Source organism: Lissotriton helveticus, chromosome 7 (genome assembly GCF_964261635.1).
Source record: "Lissotriton helveticus chromosome 7, aLisHel1.1, whole genome shotgun sequence".
In the NCBI taxonomy this organism is placed as follows: domain Eukaryota; kingdom Metazoa; phylum Chordata; class Amphibia; order Caudata; family Salamandridae; genus Lissotriton; species Lissotriton helveticus.
In genome coordinates this window covers 1,038,577,847-1,038,600,848 of record NC_136068.1, presented here as the reverse complement: position 1 = coordinate 1,038,600,848, position 23,002 = coordinate 1,038,577,847, and positions in this window count along the sequence as shown.

Sequence of the window (23,002 nt, the reverse complement as noted above, 5' to 3'; positions counted from 1 at the left end):
CAGACACTCACACTCTGCCACTCATCCATGGAGTTACTCACACACCTAGTCAGTCCTGTAAAGAATCAATCACACTTCCATTTTCTACTCTATACAGTTAAACATAGAGCACCTTACGTTTTCAACCATATACTAACACATACTTACTCTCTTATACAATCATTGATACAAGTACACATTGATCTGTACAGAGTCACACACCTCCCATCCAGCCACACACACACTCAGTCTCCCATGCAAATACTTGGGCAATCAATCAATAACCCATATAGTTACTCATATAGCTACTGATCAACACATGCAGCAGTTTACAGAACAACAGACATAATGATGCACAAATTAAGACAGTTTAGTCACTAACCCATGCACTCAGTGAGACACATTTAATCACTCACTCATACATTCAGTCATGCACCTACTAAATCCTTCGTCCAGACACTTATACATCCACTCATTCTTCAATATGTAAGACATATTTTAACTTTACAGAAACATAGTCACTGGATGTTGTCATCAGTGATGTCATCAGTGATGTCATTTGAGATGTCATCAGTGATGTCATCAGTGATGTCACTGACCATGTCATGAATGATGTAATATGTGACATCATCAGCAGTGGATTGCGGGTGCGCAATATATAGTTAGTGCAACTAACTATATATGGAATTTCAATGGTTTTGTGTGAGTAAAATAAGGTTTTTTAAATGCTAATTCCTAACTATATATGGTCTATAACCTATGGTTTTTTCAGTGAATATATATATATATATATATATATATATGTCTAAAAGCAAAGCGTCCCTGCGCTGTAGAAGGGCTCACCACATCATTCCCCACCATCCGGCTCTATCAGCAGCACCCGGCAATCTCACTGCTGTTCTCCTTGGTTTAGCATGAGTCCGACGCGTTTCGGGGCTGTAAACACCCCTTCTTCATGGACAAAAACATGAGGCATGACTTCTTCACTTGTTATTTTTCAAATACGGTTTTTATTTGAAAGTACCGCCCTGAGTGGGTGTGGCTCACTAGATGACGTCTGCCAGGATTCCTGGTAGTTGGAGTCCCACAGGTGAGGAAAAGTAAAATCCCTTAAGTAGGTTTCATGTCAGCATGCGAGTGTGTCTTTAAATTATCAACCTTGAGTAGGTGTGGAGAAAGTTTCCTGAGATTGCATTATTTTCTTGGGATGAGGCGCCGATCGGCAGAATGGGGTCATCCCGCCGCAGTCATCACACACGTGGTACTTTCAATGCGTGTGATGCGGAGCTCCTTCTTCGGTCTAGGACAGACCGCAAACAATGTCTAAAAGCAAAACGTCCCTGCGCTGTAGAAGGGCTCACCACATCATTCCCCACCATCCGGCTCTATCAGCAGCACCCGGCAATCTCACTGCTGTTCTCCTTGGTTTAGCATGAGTCCGACGCGTTTCGGGGCTGTAACCCCATTCTGCCGTTCGGCGCCTCATCCCAAGACAATATTGCAATCTCAGGAACTTTCTCCATACCTACTCAAGGTTGTTAAACTAAAGACACACTCGCATGTTGACATGAAACCTACTCAAGGGATTTTACTTATCTTCACCGGTGGGACTCCAACTACCAGAAATCCTGGCAGACGTCATCCAGTGAGCCACACCCACTCAGGGCGGTACTTTCAAATAAAAACCGTATTTGAAACACAACAGGTGAAGAAGTCATGCCTCATGTTTTTGTCCATGAAGAAGGGGTGTTTTCAGCCCCGAAACGCGTCGGACTCATGCTATACTAAGGAGAATAGCAGTGAGATTGCCGGGTGCTGCTGACAGAGCCGGATGGTGGGGAATGATGTGGTGAGCCCTTCTACAGCGCAGGGACGCTTTGCTCTTAGACATTGTTTGCGGTCTGTCCTAGACCGAAGAAGGAGCTCCGCATCACACGCATTGGAAAGGACCATGTGTGTGATGACTGCGGCGGAATGACCCCATTCTGCCGTTCGGCGCCTCATCCCAAGACAATATTGCAATCTCAGGAACTTTCTCCATACCTACTCAAGGTTGTTAAACTAAAGACACACTCGCATGTTGACATGAAACCTACTCAAGGGATTTTACTTATCTTCACCGGTGGGACTCCAACTACCAGAAATCCTGGCAGACGTCATCCAGTGAGCCACACCCACTCAGGGCGGTACTTTCAAATAAAAACCGTATTTGAAACACAACAGGTGAAGAAGTCATGCCTCATGTTTTTGTCCATGAAGAAGGGGTGTTTTCAGCCCCGAAACGCGTCGGACTCATGCTATACTAAGGAGAATAGCAGTGAGATTGCCGGGTGCTGCTGACAGAGCCGGATGGTGGGGAATGATGTGGTGAGCCCTTCTACAGCGCAGGGACGCTTTGCTCTTAGACATTGTTTGCGGTCTGTCCTAGACCGAAGAAGGAGCTCCGCATCACACGCATTGGAAAGGACCATGTGTGTGATGACTGCGGCGGAATGACCCCATTCTGCCGTTCGGCGCCTCATCCCAAGACAATATTGCAATCTCAGGAACTTTCTCCATACCTACTCAAGGTTGTTAAACTAAAGACACACTCGCATGTTGACATGAAACCTACTCAAGGGATTTTACTTATCTTCACCGGTGGGACTCCAACTACCAGAAATCCTGGCAGACGTCATCCAGTGAGCCACACCCACTCAGGGCGGTACTTTCAAATAAAAACCGTATTTGAAACACATCAGGTGAAGAAGTCATGCCTCATGTTTTTGTCCATGAAGAAGGGGTGTTTTCAGCCCCGAAACGCGTCGGACTCATGCTATACCAAGGAGAATAGCAGTGAGATTGCCGGGTGCTGCTGACAGAGCCGGATGGTGGGGAATGATGTGGTGAGCCCTTCTACAGCGCAGGGACGCTTTGCTCTTAGACATTGTTTGCGGTCTGTCCTAGACCGAAGAAGGAGCTCCGCATCACACGCATTGGAAAGGACCATGTGTGTGATGACTGCGGCGGAATGACCCCATTCTGCCGTTCGGCGCCTCATCCCAAGACAATATTGCAATCTCAGGAACTTTCTCCATACCTACTCAAGGTTGTTAAACTAAAGACACACTCGCATGTTGACATGAAACCTACTCAAGGGATTTTACTTTTCTTCACCGGTGGGACTCCAACTACCAGAAATCCTGGCAGACGTCATCCAGTGAGCCACACCCACTCAGGGCGGTACTTTCAAATAAAAACCGTATTTGAAACACAACAGGTGAAGAAGTCATGCCTCATGTTTTTGTCCATGAAGAAGGGGTGTTTTCAGCCCCGAAACGCGTCGGACTCATGCTATACTAAGGAGAATAGCAGTGAGATTGCCGGGTGCTGCTGACAGAGCCGGATGGTGGGGAATGATGTGGTGAACCCTTCTACAGCGCAGGGACGCTTTGCTCTTAGACATTGTTTGCGGTCTGTCCTAGACCGAAGAAGGAGCTCCGCATCACACGCATTGGAAAGGACCATGTGTGTGATGACTGCGGCGGAATGACCCCATTCTGCCGTTCGGCGCCTCATCCCAAGACAATATTGCAATCTCAGGAACTTTCTCCATACCTACTCAAGGTTGTTAAACTAAAGACACACTCGCATGTTGACATGAAACCTACTCAAGGGATTTTACTTATCTTCACCGGTGGGACTCCAACTACCAGAAATCCTGGCAGACGTCATCCAGTGAGCCACACCCACTCAGGGCGGTACTTTCAAATAAAAACCGTATTTGAAACACAACAGGTGAAGAAGTCATGCCTCATGTTTTTGTCCATGAAGAAGGGGTGTTTTCAGCCCCGAAACGCGTCGGACTCATGCTATACTAAGGAGAATAGCAGTGAGATTGCCGGGTGCTGCTGACAGAGCCGGATGGTGGGGAATGATGTGGTGAGCCCTTCTACAGCGCAGGGACGCTTTGCTCTTAGACATTGTTTGCGGTCTGTCCTAGACCGAAGAAGGAGCTCCGCATCACACGCATTGGAAAGGACCATGTGTGTGATGACTGCGGCGGAATGACCCCATTCTGCCGTTCGGCGCCTCATCCCAAGACAATATTGCAATCTCAGGAACTTTCTCCATACCTACTCAAGGTTGTTAAACTAAAGACACACTCGCATGTTGACATGAAACCTACTCAAGGGATTTTACTTATCTTCACCGGTGGGACTCCAACTACCAGAAATCCTGGCAGACGTCATCCAGTGAGCCACACCCACTCAGGGCGGTACTTTCAAATAAAAACCGTATTTGAAACACAACAGGTGAAGAAGTCATGCCTCATGTTTTTGTCCATGAAGAAGGGGTGTTTTCAGCCCCGAAACGCGTCGGACTCATGCTATACTAAGGAGAATAGCAGTGAGATTACCGGGTGCTGCTGACAGAGCCGGATGGTGGGGAATGATGTGGTGAGCCCTTCTACAGCGCAGGGACGCTTTGCTCTTAGACATTGTTTGCGGTCTGTCCTAGACCGAAGAAGGAGCTCCGCATCACACGCATTGGAAAGGACCATGTGTGTGATGACTGCGGCGGAATGACCCCATTCTGCCGTTCGGCGCCTCATCCCAAGACAATATTGCAATCTCAGGAACTTTCTCCATACCTACTCAAGGTTGTTAAACTAAAGACACACTCGCATGTTGACATGAAACCTACTCAAGGGATTTTACTTATCTTCACCGGTGGGACTCCAACTACCAGAAATCCTGGCAGACGTCATCCAGTGAGCCACACCCACTCAGGGCGGTACTTTCAAATAAAAACCGTATTTGAAACACAACAGGTGAAGAAGTCATGCCTCATGTTTTTGTCCATGAAGAAGGGGTGTTTTCAGCCCCGAAACGCGTCGGACTCATGCTATACTAAGGAGAATAGCAGTGAGATTGCCGGGTGCTGCTGACAGAGCCGGATGGTGGGGAATGATGTGGTGAGCCCTTCTACAGCGCAGGGACGCTTTGCTCTTAGATATATATATATATATATATATATACACACAAAAATATATATATGTATGTGTATAATCACCGGCTGGGGAATGTGTCCTTGATGCAGGGCATTCTTTGGGAACATTAATACATGGCAGGTCCAGTCGTGGGAGGTTCGCACCACCCTGAAATTATATATGGGACCGTAAGATTTGGACTCTTGCTGAATCTGAAGGTGGCACAGCTGGTTCAATAATTTTGTGAAACCGGACTTTCATACTGAGGCTTTCTGGAGAGCTTAGCATTGTGTGTCCTTTAAAATGCAGAACTCACACAAAGCCCACTGGAGGGAAATAATTGACCGTTAAAAAGGTACCACAAGTTCAGAAATGCTTTGCAAGGAGACCATTAAGGAAGGCACATAGCAGGCCTAATTAATTTGAAAGCCGGAAGTTGAAACTGTGGCAGCGCGAAATGTTTGTGTGTTTTGGTGCCATTAAGAAAGGAGCATGAAGCTCTGAAATGCATTAGGCGAAAGAATAGAAAAAGATCGGAATGAAACGCCGATGAGATCGGAATGAAATGCCTGTTTCTTCTTGAAATAAAGGATTGGGAAAATCACCAGCTGGGGAGTGTGTCCTTAATGCAGGGCATTCTTTGGGAACACACACATATATATATATTTATATATATATAAAACAATCCTTCTAGGGTAAATACTAATTTAGGTTTTATTTATGATGTATGATATATATTTTGATATATATATATATATATATATTCACTGAAAAAACCATAGGTTATAGACCATATATAGTTAGGAATTAGCATTTACAAAACCTTGAAAATTCACTGAAAAAACCATAGGTTATAGACCATATATAGTTAGGAATTAGCATTTAAAAAACCTTATTTTACTCACACAAAACCATTGAAATTCCATATATAGTTAGTTGCACTAACTATATATCGCGCACCCGCAATCCACTGCTGATCATGTCACATATTACATCATTCATGACATGGTCAGTGACATCACTGATGACATCACTGATGACATCTCAAATGACATCACTGATGAGATCACTGATGACATCTCATTTGACATCAATGACCACATCACTGATGATATAATTCATGTGACAATACAATGCATCTCCTCACATTTTAATATAACCTCTGTTTCACCCAGTGTTAAATACAGAGTATAATTTTTGAAACCATTGACACACCAATACTAGTTACTACATACGTACTCACTGATTCCTACGTCTACACACACATTCACTCATTCACCCATACAATCATTCATACATACAATCACTCATCTTTACAACACTATCATATGCACTCATACACCTAGACAGACACTCAGACTCTGCCACTCATCCATGGAGTTACTCACACACCTAGTCAGTCCTGTAAAGAATCAATCACACTTCCATTTTCTTGTCTATACAGTTAAACATAGAGCACCTTACATTTTCAAACATATACTAACACATACTTACTTTCTTATACAATCATTGATACAAGTACACATTGATCTGCACAGAGTCACACACCTCCCAGCCAGCCACACACACACTCAGTCTCCCATACAAATACTTGGACAATCAATCAATAACCCATATAGTTAATCATATAGCTACTGATCAACACATGCAGCAGTTTACAGAACAACAGACATAATGATGCACAAATTAAGACAGTTTAGTCACTAACCCATGCACTCAGTGAGACACATTTAATCACTCACTCATACATTCAGTCATGCACCTACTAAATCCTTCGTCCAGACACTTATACATCTACTCATTCTTCAATATGTAAAACATATTTAAACTTTACAGAAACACACAGTCACTGGATGATGTCATCAGTGATCTCATCAGTGATGTCATTTGAGATGTCATCAGTGATGTCATCAGTGATGTCACTGACCATGTCATGAATGATGTAATATGTGACATGATCAGCAGTGGATTGCGGGTGCGCGATATATAGTTAGTGCAACTAACTATATATGGAATTTCAATGGTTTTGTGTGAGTAAAATAAGGTTTTTTAAATGCTAATTCCTAACTATATATGGTCTATAACCTATGGTTTTTTCAGTGAATTTTCAAGGTTTTGTAAATGCTAATTCCTAACTATATATGGTCTATAACCTATGGTTTTTTCAGTGAATTTCAATGGTTTTTTAATAGCAAATATCATAAGCTGTCGAATGTCAAGTACGTGGTAAGTGAAAACATTTTCGTGTTTATGCACACTGATCTGCTTTGAATGGTGCCCCCCCCCCCCTCATTTCTATTAGGAGTACTCTCTCTTTGCACATAGTGAAGGGTAGTTAACGCAGGCCTTTGCCCCCGTTGTAATACGTCGTGCCTGCTTCTCTCTCCATTTGATTGATTGTTATCCAAGTATTTACTGTTTTAGAATTGGTTCTCTTTGGTTCATTCTCTATTTACAAACAAACACAGAGTCGCAATACTCTGTTTAGTCTTCGCAGATAACGAAAAATCGTGTAAAAAAAAAAGAAAAGGAATCGAGCAAAATCAGTAGGCCACTAATGGGATCTCTTTTTGACCTCGCTAAAATAGAAACATTAGGAACAACCCCTCATGACAAATACAAAACTAGTGAGATGAACTGAACTCCACACAATGATGGCTGCAAAACAGCTGGGCTCCGCCACCCACCCCGCCCAAAATAACGATAAAGAGCGGCTGCCATGATTGGTTGCGGAATGGCCACGACGGAGCTACGAAATGGTGCTGCTCTCATGCTAACCCCAGCTTCAGTCTGAATATCCAGAAACACTGTAGACTACCAATTCGATCAGTTCCGGTAGCGCCCCAATGTAACCCGGTAGAGAAGAACTAGCCCTCCCCTCTTTGACTGATGGTTCTTGTTGCCTGTCCCTTCTGTTGTCATTTAACAGAACTATTTAGCCTGCTGAAAGGGGTTGTGTTCCAACCGCTGGTTGGTGGAGACATTTTGACTATATTCTGGACCTGCGTTGTCGCGTAATGCGTCATATGACGCGCCGCGTTAGCGCATCCGGAAGTCATCCGGGGCGCGCAGCGCGTAACGTAAGCATAACAAGTCATGTGACTTGTTAATAAAACTTTTCATTGGTTCATTTTACTTTTCTTATTCTAATGATGAAAGGCTTGGTCATATGACCTAAAAATTACGCTTTTTATTACTTCCGAACATTATTTTTTCTTAAATATATGTTATAATGTTCCAGGCTAATGTACTTTCCCGGAAAATTTACAACTGTCCTGCAAGTAAAATATATTCTTTTTTCGAGAAAAAGAGCGTTTCTTCGTCCCATGACGGAGCCGTTGAGCAAAAGAGGGTCGACCTGCTGTCTTAGTCGCCGATACGCCTGAATAAGAGATTCTTATCGATCACTTTATGTTGCAGGAGTAGAAAACACAACAGCCCTTGACCATTTATCTTTACTGCGTTCCTTCGAATTATACCTTTTACCCTTCATGTAATTGGTCTGCTTTATTTCACTTGCCTTTTACTGATTCTAAAACAGTGACTATTATTAAAAACTTTACCAATGTATATACTACTACCATGTTTTCTTTTAAAAACCTTTATTGTGAAAATTTCATTATACAAATACGAGCCTATAACCACGTGGGCCGGCCACGGAGCAAACTGTAATCGTATATGATGAGTAGACATTTACACTGTAGAGGAACGTAACGGGCGGGCCATTAGGTTGCAAGAACTAAGGTGTCTAACAGTTACGGAATCGGTGGACGTACATTTTATAATTAAAATACGACAGGGCCAGTTACAATAAAATTATCTAGATATACATTTGCGGGCAAGTACCATCGGTGACGTTAATTCGAACTTTCAATAGTACAGTAATCAATAACACATCAGAACTTAATATCAATAGGGATGTCGAAATATTCAATCAATTCTCGTCCCCGCCCGCCATGTGCTTCAAAACTGCATACGTATCTCGTGATTTCAAGGTTCTGCAACCAGTACACAACAAGGAGTTACGAGTCCCATTTATTCCGGCGCCATTTTGGGCGAGGACGGGCAGGTCCAGGATATAGTCAAAATGTCTCTACCAACCATCGACTATGATGATGTTCATATGCTGTATTTATTAGAGTAACACTCATCTGTCCACATGAAATTAATTTGCCACAATCTAAACATGTCATTTTAATCTTTCCAAAGTTCTTCTAAATATTTGGGACCGTTTCCCTTGCCTCTGATGCTGTCAGTGCCACTTCTTTGATGAATGTACTAGCAGGTCAAGGGTTCTCCTCCAAATCTCTCTTTTATGCAGCACTATAATTAATCGGTGCCACCTCTCCATATGACGATGCATGGTATAGTTACCATAACTATATTTTTTTTCGGTTCCTCTGGAGAGTTCATCGTGGCAGATGAAGCGTGTAACGTACCGGGCATTTACCTTTTTTTGCATGTACAGGAAAGGAAAAAAAAAATCGAGCGTCCGAGTTCTAAGGTGTCCCAGGGCCATTTTAGTGGACCAGGCCCAAATCCAAAGAACAGGCCGCCATTTTGAGAGTCCTGTTGCAGCCGCCTGTCGCTGTAGCATCAAGAGCAGCCGAAACTCAGCTGAATGGCAACTGAAACGGTAAAGGGGCGCCCCACTACAGCAGACGAGCCTCCACCTAGGAAGGCCCGTTCACGCCGCCTCCCCCCCCCCCCCCTTCGGGCACCCCACGCCGTTATTCGGAGCAGTGTTGTAGGATGGCCACACCAGTGCGGCAACTTGCTAGACATCACCTCGGTGGTAACCGAATCTCAACGCCTTGTGGTGTCTTCTATTCAGAAAACATTGTTATGCTGCCTTCGACCTATTCGCCGCAAGTGCGCGCACAACTCAACTGCATAGCTTCCTAGACACCACCTCGGTGCCATCCGGATCTTGGAATCTCAGCGCCTTTTGGTGTCTTCTCTTCAGAAAATATTGTTGCGCTGCCTTTGGCCCCATTCGCACATCGGTCCGCTACTGACGCCATCTCACAGGCTAATGGGGCGCCCCACGCCGACTTTCAGCATTGTAGGATGACCACACCAGTACAGCAACTTGCTAGACATCACCTCGGTGCCATCCGGATCTCGGCGCCCCACTGCAGATGAAGTGCCTCTCAACTATGAAACCACCACGGTGACATCCGGATCTTGGCGCGTTGTGCTGCCTTCGGCCTATTCGCACATCGGTCCGCTACTGACGCCATCTCACAGGCTAATGGGGCGCCCCACGCCGACTTTCAGCATTGTAGGATGACCACACCAGTACAGCAACTTGCTAGACATCACCTCGGTGCCATCCGGATCTTGGCATATCAACGCCTAGTGGTATCTTCCATACAGAAAATATTGTTGCGCTGCCTTTGACCCCATTCGCACATCGGTCCGCAACTTAGACATCACCTCGGTGCCATCCGGATCTTGGCATCTCAGCGCCTTGTGGTGTCAGTCAGAAAATATTGTTGCGCTGCCTTTGGCCCCATTCGCACATCAGTCCGCTACTGACACCATTTCACAGGCCAACAGGGCGCCCCACGCCGACTTTTACCATTGTAGGATGGCCACACCAGTGCCACAACTTGCTAGACACCACCTCGGTGCCATCCGGATCTTGGCATCTCAGCGCCTTGTGGTGTCTTCTATTCCGAAAATATTGTTGCGCTGCCTTTGGCCCCATTCGCACATCGGTCCGCTACTGCCGCCATCTCACAGGCCAACGGGGCGCCCCACGCCGACTTTCAACATTGTAGGATGGCCACACCAGTGCGGCAACTTACTAGACACCACCTCGGTGCCATCCGGATGTTGGCGCGTTGTGCTGCCTTCGGCCTATTTGCACATCGGTCCGCTACTGACGCAAACTCACAGGCCAATGGGGCGCCCCACGCCGACTTTCAGCATTGTAGGATGGCCACACCAGTGCTGCAACTTGCTGGACACCACCTCGGTGCCATCCGGATCTTGGCGCGTTGTATTGCCTTCGGCCTATTCGCACATCGGTCCGCTACTGACGCCGCCTCACGTGCCAACGTATTTTCTCCGCATTTTATACCCTATGCCGCATAACAGGTCATGTGACTTGTTTATAAAACTTTTCATTGGTTCATTTTACTTTTGGTTACCTAATGATGGAAGGCTTGATCATATGACCTAAAAACAACACTTTTCATTGAATGAAAACTTTTTTTTTTTCCCAAACGATGAAAGCCCCACCTTGTTTCTGGATGTTTCAGACTGAAGCTGGCTTCAGCATGAGAGCACCACCATCTCGTAGCTCCGTCGTGGTCATTCCGCGAGCAATCATGGCAACCGCTCCCCACCAGAAGCCTACAGGAGTCGGGGGCCCCCAAAACTTTTGATAAATCCTCAAGGCGGAGGGGACGCTTTCGAGAATGGGGTCCAAGACCTCTGAGGCGGAAGCCGGAGGTGTGTTATTGTTTTTAATCTGTCTGTTTTTAAAAAAAGCTGAAACTTTCACTCGCACTTGCACTGCTTTTATTGAAACTTTCACTCGCACTTGCACTGCTTTTATTTGGCGCTCTCACCTGCATGTAAAGCGCTCTGACTCCAGCGCCTAGCAGGCTCGCCTAAATTCCCCCTGACACAGCCGAGTTAGGGCTGAGACAGGGTAACCCCCCTCCATCCGCCTTTGCCGCTCGAGGGCTGGACACGCCCACTTCGAGGCCACGCCCCCTTGCATTACTTAAACGCCGAAATCCTAGCGCTGATCAACTCTGTTGACCTCTGAGGCAGAAGCCGGAGGTGTGTTATTGTTTTCAATCTGTCTGTTTTTAAAAAAAGCTGAAACTTTCACTCGCACTTGCACTGCTTTTATTTGGCGCTCTCACCTGCATGTAAAGCGCTCTGACTCCAGCGCCTAGCAGGCTCGCCTAAATTCCCCCTGACACAGCCGAGTTAGGGCTGAGACAGGGTAACCCCCCTCCATCCGCCTTTGCCGCTCGAGGGCTGGACACGCCCACTTCGAGGCCACGCCCCCTTCTCTCCACCTTAAATGTGCCGGCCATACCAGCGCAGCGGACGAGCGCAGCGGGAGCGCCGTTTGCGCGCCGAAGGCGCGCCTAAGGCAAGCCCGTCTGCGCCCGTCCGCGCACGACCGGGCCTAGGGCCAGCCCCCATGCCGGATCCCACCGCCATTAGGCGACTCTACTCTCGGCGAGATCTCCTTAGCCTCAGACCCTCGAAAAACAACAACTGTCATGACACACATGACCCAAATGTCCCCTTCGTCGGCTGTAACATCTGCAAACCTGGAAACCTACTCCTTCCCAGGCTGGCCGTCCCTCTCCCGGGCCTCAAATTAGCGACACTTAATTGTAGATCGCTCCCCAAACACGCCCTACTCATTAACCACTTAATTGTCGACCACGACCTGGATATACTATTCCTCACCGAAACCTGGATCACTTGCCATTCTAACGCCGACATAGTCGCGGCCCTCCCCCCGGGCTTTCTCATCATGTCCCAACCCCGCCCTGTAGGTCGAGGTGGTGGGATAGCCATCATCCACCGAGACTACTTCACCTGCCGCTTGACAGAGATCCAGAGTAAGGAGTCGGAGAGCTGTCTGTTTACACTGACGCTCTCGCCGACCTACTCCCTATCAGGCCTTCTGGTTTACAGACCCCCTGGTCATTTCGGACCTTTTTCCACCACGTTCCTGGAATCCGTCTCTTCCCTGGCCTACCAAACTTCCAACTTCCTGATTACAGGCGACCTCAACATTCATTTCGATGACCCAACAGACACCGGGTCGTCCGATTTAATCTGTGAACTTGGCGCCCTTGGCTTCTCCTTGACTAACTCAGGAGCCACGCATGCGAAAGGTCACCTACTTGACCCTGTATTCTCGAACATTCCTTCCCTCCAGTTCACCAATTCCATCCCCCTCCCGTGGACAGACCACTTCCTGGTCTTGACCCATCTCCCGGGGGCCTTTAAGAAACCCCACAACCCTCCAACCCTCATCAAGGATAGATCCTGGGCCAGACTTTCGACTGACAACTGGGCCTTGGCGCTCGACGCTTCTACCCCCACTCTTTCAGTCGACTCCACCATGGCGGACACCCAGTTCAGGGACTGGATTTCCTCCTCCCTTGATAGTCTTATCCCCATCAAAAACCGAGAGGTGAAAAACAAAACCAAGAGCCATGCCCCCTGGTACAATTCTGATCTTAGAGTCCTGCGCAAAGTGTGCAAACAGGCTGAGAGAGCTTGGAGGAAAGATTGGCTCCACAGCAACAAGGATACTTATCGCAACGCGGTTAGACAATACAAGACTGCCTTGAAATCTGCGAAATCACTATTCTACGACAACAGAATAAAAACCTCGACCAACTCAGCCAAAGAATCCTACCAGATTGTCAAAGAGTTATTAAACATCCCTACAGCACCTCCCCCTCACTCCCCCGACACAGACAGAAGCAAGGATCTAGCAAAATACTTTGACTCTAAGATTCTACGGATACTGGACTCTCTTCCTACCATCAGCCCTCACATCCTGGCCACAGCGGATGATAATAATGGCCCACAGCTGAAAACTTTCAGAGCAGTTTCCCTCCTCGAGGTGACGGCCACGCTTGATAAAATGAAAAGTGGCTCCCCTCTGGACCCAGCCCCGGTCAGATTCCTAAAAAAGGTGTCCTCCACCATAGCCCCCATCATCAGGGACCTGATCAACTCTTCCCTAGCTAATGGAACGGTCCCCCCCAACTGGAAGAACGCAGTCGTGAAGGCTTTGCTGAAAAAGCCCCAACTAAACCCGGACGACATGTCCAATTACAGACCGATCTCATTGCTCCCCTGCATCAGTAAGATGGCTGAAAAACTAGTCAACTTACAGCTATCCCAATTTCTCGAAACCCACAACATCCTGCGCCAATCCCAAACTGGGTTTCGACCCGGCCATGGCACGGACACTGCACTCCTCGCTGTCATCGAGGAGGCAAGGTGTATCCTAGACTCAGGGGGATCAGTGGCAGTGATCCTCCTGGATCTTAGCGCCGCTTTCGATACGGTGGATCACCGTGTCCTGTTACATCGCCTGGCCAAGGCTGGAATTGTGGGTACGGCGCGAGCATGGATCGAATCCTTCCTCTCCCATCGATTCTTTCAGGTGTGGGACGGTAACTCCCGGTCAGATCCTCTTCCACTGAAAAACGGAGTTCCCCAGGGTTCGTCGCTCAGCCCTACCCTTTTTAATGTCTATATGGCGCCCCTGGAAGACGTAGTGGCCCCATATGGCATAAAAATAATCAACTACGCTGACGACACCCAACTTGTTGTATCCCTGTCCCACCTGGATAATCATCCGGACAGTTTGCTTCACTGTCTCCAGGACATTCATACCTGGATGTGTGACTCGGCCTTGAAGCTGAACGGCGCAAAGACCGAGATTATGCTCCTAGGCAATAAACGGACGACCTTGCCGCCTACGTCCTGGCCCGACACCTTCGGTGAAATCCCCTCTCCTAAAAATGAAATCAAGACTCTAGGAGTTTGGTTAGAACCGGACCTCACCATGAAAATACAGGCAACCAAGACAGCAGGCACCTGCTTCGGTCTACTACGGTCTGTTCGCAAGATCCTGCCTCTTCTCCCCCTCCCTTCCAGGAAACTACTTGTCCAGGGCCTTGTCTTGGCACGGCTCGACTACAGCAATGCCATTTATCTGGGGGCCCCTGAGTACACCTTGGCCAAACTCCAACGTACCCAGAATGCGGCGGCCAGGCTCATTATGAACCTTTCCCCTAGATTGTCGGCTAAGCCCGCCCTGAAAGCCCTACACTGGCTCCCTGTTCGCCAGAGAGTAGAGTTTAAGGCCCTATGTACCACCCACAAGCTCATGAATGGAGCTGGCCCTGACGCGCTTAAACATATGGTTACCCCATACAAAGCCTCAAGATCCCTTCGCTCCGACGCCGAACATCTTGCTACGGTGCCTAAATTCAAGAAGGCTCGTTCCGGCGGTCGCCGCTTCTCGGTCAAAGCCTCCACAGCCTGGAACCTTCTCCCCCTCAGCCTACGTCTGGAACCCTCCCACATAGTGTTCCGTAGGAAACTTAAAACATTCCTGTTTCCCAATTAAATCACTCCCTCCCCCCTCCCCTCTGGATATCGTCAGGTTCATAGCGCGGGGATGCCTACGGGTCACCAGGCGCTCTAGAAATCGCGAAAATAAATAAATAAATAAAATAAGACCTAGCAGACAAGCGTCCGATTTCCAAGGTGTCCCAGGGCCATTTCAGTGGACCAGGCCCAAAAAGGAAACAGCCTGCCGCCATTTTGAGAGTCCTGTGACAGCCGCCTATCGCTGCACCGCAAGAGTGGGCGCAACTCAGCTGAATTGCGGCTTTTGACACAGTGGACCAAAAACGGACGGAATGGCAACTGAAACGGTAAAGGGGCGCCCCACTACAACAGATGACACTCCACCTGGAGAGGCCCGTTCACGCCGCCTCCCCCGGGGCGCCCCACGCCGTTATTCGGAGCAGCATTGTAGGATACCAAAACCAGTGCGGCAACTTACTGGACATCACCTTGGTGCCATCGTTCTGCTGCCTTGGAACTATTCGCACAACAGTTTGCTACTGATGACCCACCCCCCGCGACGCCCCACGCCAGAAATCTGGACGTTGTGCTGCGTTGGGACTATTCGCACAGCCGACCGCTACTTCGTTGTTTTTCCCTAAAAATGTTTATATGTTATTACTGTTTTTGTTTTCTTGTATATATTTATAAGTTATTAAAGTTTTATAATCTTACTACTTTGTTGGAGTGCTATATATTTTTAATGTGACACATAATTGTAAAAACTTTGATGTACAAAGAGTCATCCCTGGAATCTTCCGCTTCAGGCTCGGTCCCCTCCCCAATCACAATACAGGATGGTTTTCAGATAATAGGAACGCGTCTGCTGTGACGGATCTCATCGAGTGTGGGCCTTGATCTACTATAACTCCTTTGAAGAGGGGTGATTCTTTACAGCTGGGGCCATAAACTACATCTGCAGGGCTAGCTGATACCCTAGGACCGGCCTGGACAATCGGACACAGAGGAAAAGGAGTGTCAGAGGGTGCGGTAGTGAATAGGGCGAAAGGGAGGTGTCGGGCGGGCACAGGGTGTGATTCTCAGGGAAGAGCAGCGCAGATGGGGGGTGGTTTATTACCCATGCATAAGACAGAGAGCGGGGGTGACCACTGCCTGGGGGAGATGCTTGCGAGGGTGGGGAGTCATGCTAAGGATCGACAGCATGCACAGAGTGGGTCTGGTCAAGGCATCTAAAATGACTGCCGTGCACGACAAAAGTGTGGCATTTGAAAAAAGGCAAGATGGCGCAGACAATGTTTTTCAACACTTCCTGATTTCCTTCGAATCGAACGTTAACAGACGTTGGGGCATATTACCAAAGTTAAGCGATATTTATCCCTAACGATGCTTAGCAACGATTTTTTTACCGCTAAGCATCGTCAGAAATTATCGCAGATAAACCTTGCTATTATCAAGGTTTATCGCAAATACGATAAAAAACGACCGCAATGCATTAATATCGCTGAAAACTCAGCGATATTCATGCATTACCGAGCTAATGCTCTTAGCCATGTTATCCACCTCCCATTGGATAACATGCCTTAGAACTGCTCAGGGCAGGTGCTAGCTTTTGGAGATATTCGCGCTTATCGCGAATATTTCCAAAAGTTGATAATAGGAGATAGCGATGTTAGCGACTGTTTCCAGTCGCTAACATCTTGGCATGCCCACTTTGCATGTCATTAGTGATAAATATCACTCACATGCAAAGTGGGGCCCAAGATGGTCGCTATCTCCTACTAGCCGTCGCTAACTGGTGTTAGCAACAGCTAGGTAATACAGATATAATTTTATCTCCGCGAAGCGGAGCGCTGTTACAGATATATATCTTTTTTTGAACGTTAATTTCTCAAAATCCACTGGAGCACATATATTGAGACCTAGCAAAGGCACATCGGACTACCAGTCCCTACAATTTTGCCAAGTTTCGTGCAAATCCATTCAGCCGTTCGATTATTATTATTTTATTTTTTTTTGCCTCGCGGGGCCCTTTTAAAACCTCCACATCAAACCTAAGAGGTCAAGGAGGATCTACTATGCCCCCTTATGGTCATTTGCCCCTTCGCTTTGGCCTCCTCTTGTCTCTCGATCCTACCGAGAGACAAGATGGCGGCCGCTACGGACTGTTTGGAATGTTTACAGACGCCGGAGAACCAATCAGCTTCGCAAACCTCCGTTACGCGAAGCGGAGCGCTGTTACAGATATATATCTTTTTTTGAACGTTAATTTCTCAAAATCCACTGGAGCACATATATTGAGACCTAGCAAAGGCACATCGGGCTACCAGTCCCTAATATTTTACCAAGTTTCGTGCAAATCCATTCAGCCGTTCGATTATTATTATTATTTTTTTTTTTTGCCCCACGGGGCCCTTTTAAAACCTCCACATCAAACCTAGGGGGTCAGCGAGGATCTACTATGCCCCCTTATGGTCATTTGCCCCTTCGCTTTGGCCTCCTCTTGTCTCTCGATCCTACCGAGAGACAAGATGGCGGCCGCTACGGACTGTTTGGAATGTTTACAGACGCCGGAGAACCAATCAGCTTCGCTTCACAAAGCTCCGTTGCGCGAAAAGTACGCGAACTGGAGCGCTGCCCGGTCCGCTGTTACAGATATATATCTTTTTTTGAACGTTAATTTCTCAAAATCCACTGAAGCACATATATTGAGACCTACAAAAGGCACATCGGGCTACCAGTCCCTACAATTTTGCCAAGTTTCGTGCAAATCCATTCAGCCGTTCGGGCTAAAAGTGAGGCCAACCGCCCTATGGAAAACTCAATGTTAAAAACACGTTTTGGGACCCCCCTTTTTTCTCGGCCCCCCCTTGACGAACCCCCCCCAAATTTTCAAGGGCTGCTCAGAAACAAAATGTGCCATTTTCCTGAAAATTTCAGCCAATTCCGTCCACAAACGCCAAAGTTATTAGACATAGAATTTTCAAAAATCCCATAGAGAAAAAATCCTAACTATATATACCTACTGGCGACCGCCAGTAGGTAATATATATATATGTTCTCATGCACCACAAGTTCGTAAAACACGCTCTCAAGACAAAAAGAGGTAATCACCAGATCCAAAAAGTGCTGTTTATTCCACAACGCATGGAGGGTGCAGCATGATGTGCGCAAAATTTAAAAGAGCATGCATGTTTTCACGCGCACACACGTATTTATTAATCTGCAATATAAGCATATTTTCCGCATTGTACTAAATTGAATCCTATATGCTAACTGACAGAAATAACGATGTTTTTACATTCAGGGGTAACTTGCACAATTAATAGGGTAAGTCCTCTGTTTATGTCCTTGACGGAATCCACGTTAAATGCCAATGTATTCGAAGCATTCTTTCACGTGATTAAGCTGTTTTCTGGCGAAACGCGTTGTGGAATAAACAGCACTTTTTGGATCTGGTGATTACCTCTTTTTGTCCTGAGAGCGTGTTTTACGAACTTGTGGTGCATGAGAACATATGTTTGTCGGAGTAACTCCACCAACGCACACGCCACCTTTCTCGGGTCGTGGAGATCCAGAAGGGGTAATTTTTCTTGTGGATTTATATTGAGGATCTCTAAACAGACCGGCCGGTACATTTGTCCGTAATTGAGCATTTACCCGAACACTCCGGGGCAGCGGTGGATATCGTGCATACCGCGGATAGACCTGTACAAGAGGAAGATATTTGGTGCAACACCCCTAAAAAACCACGCGATAACGACATTAAACTGCGTTTTGGTGAATTGGGCACATTGGAATAATGAAGATATTCTCTGCTATTTAGGACGCATATTGGCAAAAGGAACCCGGTAATGACTGGGGGGACATAGAGGTAATACACTGAGCAAACAACATTATCAGTGCTGTTTAATAAGGTTTTTTTTAAAATGGAAGAAGATGAAGAGCGCATGAAAGCTGCCAAAACGCTGTTTGTGAGGAAGAGTATTCCTAGTAGTGCAACTAAAGAAAGTGAACCAATTATGAGAATTGAACCACTGGAACAGAAATTTAAACAATATGAGAAATTGAAGAGAACAGAAATCACCAATGGTGGGAGGCAACATCGTTGCAATATTATGTGGAACAAAATATGGTACCAAGAGGATTGCGGATTTTCACAACACCGACCTATGAAAGACCTAATCCTTTGATGTTAGAGGAGTGGTCGGTTAATTCAGCAAATAGTTCGCGAAGGATGCTTGAAATCCTTATAAAGTATGCCTGGATAGATCGAGATGAGCTCATCAAGGAGATCAGAGACCTCATGGATGATTTAAAGAAAATTATGGAGACGGAAAGTTTGGAAAAAAGACTCAAACCAATACGAGAGAGATTAGCAAAACATGAGGAAGACATAAAGGCACGGAAGGAGAGCAAATTAAACCGTGACTATGCAGACTATGACAGTGGTCGTATTTTAACGTTCAGTCATAAATATGATCACTTGTATAAGAATGATGAGGAAACAAAGACCACAACAGGCAATGATGAGAATCCCACCAGCGGGAGTGAATCTGATGTCTCTATGATCAATGAAGTGGTACCAACAAAATCTATATATATCTCAGGGGAAACCCAACAAACCACAAGGCATCTGGGACGTTACAACAAAATAAGTATAATGATGCCTTTGGTATTTCTTTTAAAGAACCTACTAGTTGGAGGACAGATACTGTAAATTATCTGTCCAGGAGTATTAATTTACACACAGAAAAAAATCTAATATTTTTTGTTCATCTACTCGCTATCAGAAAACATTATATCAACAAAATTATACACAAACACAAGAAAATAGTTTAGGTTACTTGTTTTAGTCAACCCAATTTTTCTTTACACTTGGATTTTCTGATTTTGTTTCAGTTTTTATACATAAATATCCAGACGTCATATGTCTATCCACATAATATAGACTGTACAACAAGACGTAAACAATACGTATGAACAAACACACTTTTAAACCCTTATTTTCCAGGTTGAAATGAAGCCCAATCTTTTACATAAGGAAATTCATGGCATAATCTTTTTGAGCCTTAATTCCTTTTTCACAATCACCATTTAGTCATTGAGCCTAGGAAGCTAAAAAAACCTTTATACTTCTTTTTTTGAAAAGCTCTTGTAGAATTTATCACAATCAATTCCATATACGTATGGTGTCGGACTATGGTAAATGTCGACGCGTTTCGGCCTATCAAAACAATTAAAGGCCTCCTCAGGACTGTGGGCAACAAGTACAAAATTACCTAAAAAGGAATAATAATAAAAATAAATACATATTTGTATACATCTACGACTATAACAATCACGGACACGAGCGCCCAAAGGTGCCCCTAAAGTGTAGGGAGAAGAAAAATTCTCAAGGTCTTGGCAACATGCTTATTAGAAAAAGCAAAAAGAATGATATAACACCACCTAAAGTGCACAAGTCCTTATTATGATAGACCCATAATTCACCACACCACAGAGTGTAAATGATGTTTACTACTTAATAGTGCATCCACTGCCAAATATCACAATTCTAAACAAATCAAAACCTACCAATAATAAGTGTGTAACACCTCTTAGTACAACAGATGTCGGTACCGTCCTCTGTCTCTCAAAATCGAGTAAAAAACAATCTCTTGCACCTACCACTTTGGGTAGCGCTACGTAATCTACTTGACCAGACTCAGTTATCCAATTTTCTAAATAGAATAAAAAGAAGTATAAACTATAACATAATACATGTTACTACACAAATTCGATGCTAAGGGACTGTAATGGCACCATGAACTTTAACGTGCCCCATTACTGACATGTCAAGCCATCTCATACGAGGAAAAAGGGATGCCGTGAATAATTCAATCAATCTCGAGTCACTCCAAAATTAGATTCAGCTCCTTTCGTTCGGCGTAATCAACTCCGTTGGTAAAGTGCCTCTCGTTCACGCTACCGGAAGAACAAAATCACCCCGGCTATCTATATCCTTCCTTACGGCATGCAAGGAAACCAACAACAGACTATTCCGGCATTATTCTAAACTAGAAAGAAAAAACGGACTCACTGTATGGGATCCCTAGCAATACCTGATCCAAGATGGCGACTAAAAAAGCGATTCTACATAAATTACAACCATAAATATCTTTAATCAAAAGACACAGTGGTGTAGAAATATATATTACAGTCCTTTAACAATTATAGCTTTTAAATAAATACGATATAACAGCAACACAAAATAATTCCAATATCTGTGTCAAACAAATAATATAGAGACCTTATATCCCAAATAGTTGCCAGCGCCTCTTACAATCTAAAGTAGTTTCAAATATATTACAGAATATACAGTAAAAACAATTTATTTACAAACACACAGTCACATTAACAACAGGTACAGATCCGAGAAATTTATATATGTAGAGAAACAACGCCTCTCTATGTATTATGGTGAAATTATTTACATACTTGTAATCATATACACTATTCAACTAAGTAATGACCAAACCTCATCTTTATCATTTAACCCTGTTTTCGAAGTTTGGTATTTTTCAATCAGTCTTGCTTCCAGGTGGTTGAGTTTAACCTCTGTTTCTCCTTTACTTGGAGTAATCACACAGCACAATACTGACCAGTACATATCTGTACATGAATGGTTGTGGGTGAAATAGTGATTGACCAAAGGAGCCCCTATGGTCTGACACTTGATCCTGGATTTATGTTGTAAAATCCGGGTTTTTACTGCCTGAATAGTTTGTCCAATGTAAAATTTTTCGCATGGACACTTAATACAGTAAATCAAATTTTTCGAATTACAGTTTGAGAATTTTCTTTGAATGTGTGTATTGCCATTAATGTTAATTTCTTTTGAGTCCTTCGTCAAGTCACATGCCACACAATTATGGCATTTGAAGTGACCAATCACAGGAGGCAAACCTAGAAGATCTCTAGTATCTCTCGGCATTAACTTTACAGTGTTACTCTTGGCTCTCACTAGCTGACTTCGAATGTTTTGTCCCTTCTTAAACGCAAATAAAGGTTTAGGTATATCTAGGTCACCCAACAGTTTCCAATTTTTTTGAAAAGGTTAACTAAAGTTGCGCTCAAAAGAGCTTGGTATACTCCAAGAGACACCTTGCTGGTACCTAAAGATAAGGATAATACCACTACTCCATTAACTTGTGTACTAACGTTTGATCCAAGAGCTAACAAGGTCAAAAAGTGATTTAAAAAAATTGGAAACTGTTGGGTGACCTAGATATACCTAAACCTTTATTTGCGTTTAAGAAGGGACAAAATATTCGAAGTCAGCTAGTGAGAGCCAAGAGTAACACTGTAAAGTTAATGCCGAGAGATACTAGAGATCTTCAAATGCTATAATTGTGTGGCATGTGACTTGACGAAGGACTCAAAAGAAATTAACATTAATGGCAATACACACATTCAAAGAAAATTCTCAGACTGTAATTCGAAAATTTTGATTTACTGTATTAAGTGTCCATGCGAAAAATTTTACATTGGACAAACTATTCAGGCAGTAAAAACCCGGATTTTACAACATAAATCCAGGATCAAGTGTCAGACCATAGGGGCTCCTTTGGTCAATCACTATTTCACCCACAACCATTCATGTACAGATATGTACTGGTCAGTATTGTGCTGTGTGATTACTCCAAGTAAAGGAGAAACAGAGGTTAAACTCAACCACCTGGAAGCAAGACTGATTGAAAAATACCAAACTTCGAAAACAGGGTTAAATGATAAAGATGAGATTTGGTCATTACTTAGTTGAATAGTGTATATGATTACAAGTATGTAAATAATTTCACCATAATATATAGAGAGGCGTTGTTTCTCTACATATATAAATTTCTCGGATCTGTACCTGTTGTTAATGTGACTGTGTGTTCGTAAATAAATTGTTTTTACTGTATATTC